Below are 5,988 nucleotides of genomic sequence, written 5' to 3' on the forward strand. Positions count from 1 at the left end.
CGCACACGCGCCCGGCGTGAGTTTTAAGCCACCAGGTCCGGGACACGAACCGCGGTCGACTACGTGGGAGTCCAGCGTCATAGCCATTATGCTAACTGCTGGTTCCCGTCATTCCCTTTTGAAAAAGCAATGTAATACACTGTAACGTTATACGTAATCCAATGTAATATAAAGAAGATTATGATGATAATAAAAATTAAAATAAAAAAATATATTACTTTATTTATTATTTTAGTAAATGTGGAAGAGTTTTGAATAGTATTTCTTTTTTAATTTTTTATTTACATTTTTAAATACATTCAATCACATTATTTAGCTTACAAGGTGATCATTTTAATATGTGAACATTTCTCCCCGGTAGAGTTGATCGAAATATAACAACAACAGAATTCTAATATTTTTCCTGGCTTTAAGTCTTAAGCAAATTTTTCTTAATATTTTTTAATTTTGATTTATTCAAGCTAAAACTACTTTTCTTGAAATTAAAATGTACATAAACAAAAAAAAATAAATAAACCATACTTAGTAAGCTATATAGCCTTTGCTAGGTACTTCTTTATAGCACGTTTATTTTTACTCACTGATTTTTACATCTAAGTCAGACCTGCTTTCATAGATATGTTTATATTATTAAGTGCACTTACTATTCGAAGTATTTAGTTTAATTAAGATCTTTTGTGAATCAATAAAATGTGGGGAAAAAAAACACAGGAAAACAACTGTTGATACCAGTGACAGTGTGGGAGAAAGGTGAGAAATGGCATAGGGTGAGAGGGAGGGAATCAAGGGGGAAAAATAAGTAAAATGTGTAAGAAAAAAGAAATAGAAAATTATTTATTGAAGATAATAGGTATGGTAGTATCTTTGAGCCAATATACAGTGTATTCTTTTTGATTTATTCAAGCTAAAACTACTTTTCTTGAAATTAAAATGTACATAAACAAAAAAAAATAAATAAACCATACTTAGTAAGCTATATAGCCTTTGCTAGGTACTTCTTTATAGCACGTTTATTTTTACTCACTGATTTTTACATCTAAGTCAGACCTGCTTTCATAGATATGTTTATATTATTAAGTGCACTTACTATTCGAAGTATTTAGTTTAATTAAGATCTTTTATGAATCAATAAAATGTGAGGAAAAAAAACACAGGAAAACAACTGTTGATACCAGTGACAGTGTGGGAGAAAGGTGAGAAATGGCATAGGGTGAGAGGGAGGGAATCAAGGGGGAAAAATAAGTAAAATGTGTAAGAAAAAAGAAATAGAAAATTATTTATTGAAGATAATAGGTATGGTAGTATCTTTGAGCCAATATACAGTGTATTCTGGATATGGAAACTCATTTAGTATGCCACAATGATATACAGTGAATGAATGTAAATATGGAAAGATTCAGAGCCCTCCCAAGGACACATCTGGTAGGATCAAGTCCAGACTTAACTGTTATCTTCCAGAAATTAAACAGAAAGAACAGACTACAACAGAAAATAAAGTGCATGAGACTAAACTGGTAAAATAGAAATGTATGATTTTTGACTAAAACTTCACTGATCTTTTTCTATGCTTTGTTTTCCAGAGTTAAGAATTTTTGTCTTCTCTTGAGTTATAGAGAGGTCCATGTACTTACTATTTGAACAGACTCCTAACCTGTTTCCTAGCTTTAATTTTTAAGCAAAGTTCTCTTAATATTTTTTGATTTTGATTTATTGAAGCTAAAACTGCCTTTCTTGAAATTAAATAATGTATTTAAAAATACCTATTTAATGACCACAGTAAGCTATATAGTCTCAGCTAGGTGCTACTTTATAGTATATTTATTCTATTCACAAAGTTTCATGCCTAAAGTCAAACATGTGTTCACAGATATGTATATATCAGCTGAACTTGCTATTGAAAGTATTTAGATTAATTAAGATCTTTTATGAATCAATAAAATGTGGAGAAAAATAAAGAATGGAAAGTAACTGAAGATACCAGAGACAGTGTGGGAGGAGGGTGGGAAGTGGCAGAGGGTAAGAAATGGGGGAGGGAATTATATATCACCAGAAATGTAAAATTATTTGTTTATGATAACTTGTATGATTAAGCCACTATACAGTGTATTCTGGTTGGGAAATTGTATATTGTACACTGTGATGGTGTTCAGTGAATTAATGTAAAATAAATAAATAAATAATTTTTTAGAAAAAGCACACCTGGAAAAAAAAGAGCTGTTCTTTTCTTTTTCCTTGACACTATAGAACCTACAAAAAAAAGTAGGGAAAAAGATGCACTTTATCAGATGACTAAAAACCAGCAGAGAGGCAAGAGAAATATAAAACAACAAGAAAATACTCCTTCAAGAGAATGCAACTCCTTATCAACTACAGACAGTGCAATAAAACTCACAGGTATATCAGAAAAAGAATTCAGAATATTCATAGGGACAAAATTAAATGAGGTGCAAGATAAAAAAGACAACAAACTCCAGAGGATGAGAGAGTTCTTCTAAAACTTGAAGCAGAAACTAGATACTATGCCAAAAAAAAAAAAAAAGAACTTCTGGGATAAATACTGTAATACACAAAATCAAAACCTCCCTCAAAAGTATTAATAGCAGATTAGACTATGCCAAAGGTTAGATATCTTATCTAGAAGATAAAACCTCTGACTTAGACAAAGCCTCCAAAATAAATAAATATAAAATAACCAAAAAAGGTGAGAAAAACATATGGTAAGTACTATGCCATTAAATGACCAATTATCTGAATAACTGATATTCCAGAAAGTGAAGAATCAAAGGGCAGTGATAATCTATTACATGTGAGGAAATCTTTCCAAACCTAGAGAAATATTCAGACATCCAGACTTAGAAAAAAAAAAAAAGCACAAGTAGAATCAACCTAAAAAGATCCCCTCCATAGCATATCATATCCAGATTGGTCAGATCACAGGCGAAGAAAAGATTCTAAAAATGGCAAGAGAGAAACATCAAGTTAGTTGCAAATATTATCCCATTAGGCTAACATCAGATATCTCAAGTGAAACTATGCAAGCAAGGAAACAATGGGAAGATATATTAAAATGCTAACAAAAAAATTTTAAACTGCAAGACTTCTTCATGTGGGAAGAACAAATAAAAGCATTCTCAGATAAACAAAACCTGAAAGATTTCACCAACATCAGAGCATCTATTCAAGAAGTACTAAAGGGGAGACCAGACTGACCCTTGCTCTACAGGAGCTCTCCAGTTCCATCTCTAGTCTCCTGGCCAGCAAGGGAAACTGAGGCAGGGGCACCACTGCCCCTAGCCAACATCCAGGCTCCCAAGACTAGGATTCTACCCCCTTTAAAGGTAGACAGGGTTTTCTTTTTTTTGTTTCCCTTTTTGTTTTGTTAATACACTCCTGTCCCTTGTCCAACAGACCAGACTGGCCCTTGCTCAGCAGAAGCTCTCCAGTTCCATCTTTAGACCCTGGCGAATCACACGGCATGTGACATTTTTTTTAATTCTCCTCTATGCTATTTCTTTCCTCTTACACTATCCTCTCTTCCTCATGCTCCACCCTGCCAGAGATTTAGACAGATCCAGAATCACAGTTCTGAAATTCCCTAGTATTGTAGGGTTCCCTGGGATCCTCCCGTGTACTGAACCACCTGTGAATACATTGATAGTACTCTTCAGACCTCTGAATAGAGTAACCCCTCTTGAGACCACAATGCTACAGACAACAGAAGAGAGACTTCCACATAAATCAATTCACAGCAAAAGGGAAATACACTTGTTCCTAGTCAAAGTAATGTTTTCCTGATTGTCCTAAGGTTGTACAAACACAAGAGATGAGGGTTAGTGCCAGATGTGGTGTGTGTGGAGAAGCGATATCTAAGGAAGGACATTTGGAGGAGGGATATGGAGGCAGAGCATTGATGGAATGGGGAGGTGTGGTGTTATTGGTTAAAGATATTTTGATCAACTGGACTGGGGAGAAATGTTCACATATTGAAATGTTCACTTTGTAAGCTAAATAATGTGATTGAATGTATATAAAAGTTAAAATAAAAAAAATAAAAGAAGAGATATTCAAAAGTGAATACATCTTCCAATGGCTAGAAGTACAAGAAGAGCCTCAGGTCTGAATAAGTCAGGGGATGTGTCTCCATCAAAGGAATAGAGTAACTCCCCTCCATGTCTCCTAAAATCTGAGAATGTTACTAAAATATCAGATAAAGAATTTAGAATGTTCATAGTGAACAAATTCTATGAGCTGGAACAGAAAAGAGACAGCAAACTTCAGGAGAATAGGAAGTCCTTCCACGATATGAAAGAAGAAATGGCCACTCTGGGAAAGAATCAGATGGAGCTATTATAGATGAAGTCTGTAATACAGGAAATCAAAAACTCTCTTTAAAGTATTAAAAGTTGATTAGACCATACTGAAGATAGAATCTCCGATGTTGAAGATAAAACCTCTGACCTAGAAAAAACCACCAAGAAGATAGAGAAAATAGCAAAAAAATATGAGAATAATATATGAGAAATACTAGATTCCATAAGACACCCAAACATCAGAATAATTGGCATCCCAGAAGGTGAAGAAAATACTAATGGCATGGAAAATCAATTCCATGAAATCCTGGACAAAAATTTCCCAAGTCTAGAGAGGCATTCAAGCTTCCAGATCCAAGAAATAAAAAGGACCACAAATAGACTCAAACACACAAGATCTTCCCCAAGGCACATCTTAGCCAGACTGTCCAAGACCACAGATAAAGACATAATACTAAAACTGGCAAGAGAGAAATGACAAGTGACTTACAAAGGTCATCCCATCAGGCTAACACCGGACCTCTCAGTGGAAACAAGGAAACAAGGAAAGAATGGGAAGATGTATTGAAAGTGTTAAGAGAGAAACAATTTTAAACAAGATTATTACATACTGAAACATTATGCTTTATATGGAAAAAAATAATAAAATCTTCTCAGACAAACAAAACCTGAATGCATTTGCCAGCCCCAGACCAGCTCTTCAAGAAACCCTGAAGAAAGTACCGTTCCAGGAAAACTAAAGAATTAACAGAGAGAAACAAAGGAATAAAAGGCAACTAAGACAATGGCCAACTTAAAGGTCGGGACAGGTCTGGTAACATCGATAATAACATTGAATGTGAATGGATTAAATTCTCCAATCAAGAGACGCAGACTCGCTGAATGGAAAAAGAAACCCTTTATCTGTTGCCTACAGGAAACCTGTGATAGGCAGTTAGTTAGTTGTGAGCGGGCAGCCCTAAGAGAAAAGCAAAAGGCTCATCTAGCTCCAGGCACCAGGAGGGTGAGGCAATTTGCCATCTTCCTTCCTTGGGGCCTGAGGGAAGCACAAGGGATTATTCATAGATTTTTCTCTTATCAAAAAGACCTAAGCAAGCGTTTTGGTCAATGCCCTAATTCCCAATAGGGCGATGGACTAATTGGGCAGTCTAATTTGGGCAACCTGGCTCACATTGGGCATGCATGATTAGGTGATCAAGTTCCTCATTCTTTACCTGTGAGGAAGGTGCGCAGGTACAGGAAAAGAATGTGAGGATTCAAATTCAAAGGAAGGACATAGGCAGCGTAATGGGCCTCCCACTAATGAATATTCTTGACCTCTAGTACTAAAAATAACGGTTAACTACTACGAAGGGCGTTGTCACCTGGCAATCTGCCCACGCAAGAACCATTTTGGGTGTACTTTCTTTTTTTTCCTTTCTTTTCTATTAAATCTTCTCTTCTACCTACTTTATTCATGGTTGCAGTTTCATTTTGCGCCTAGGGATAGATCTCTAATTTTAGTGATCTGGACCCAAAGGATTTCACAACGCAGCTTGACACTCTCCCATCCATTAACAAATACACTTCACGGATAAAGACATACATAGACTGAAAGTGAAGGGTTGGAGACAGGTTTTCCATGCAAATGGGAATCAAAAAAGAGCTGGAGTTGCGATACTAATTTCTGACAAAATAG

The sequence above is a fragment of the Tupaia chinensis genome, unplaced genomic scaffold (assembly GCF_000334495.1).
Source record: "Tupaia chinensis unplaced genomic scaffold, TupChi_1.0 Scaffold139004_1, whole genome shotgun sequence".
In the NCBI taxonomy this organism is placed as follows: Eukaryota; Metazoa; Chordata; class Mammalia; order Scandentia; family Tupaiidae; genus Tupaia; species Tupaia belangeri.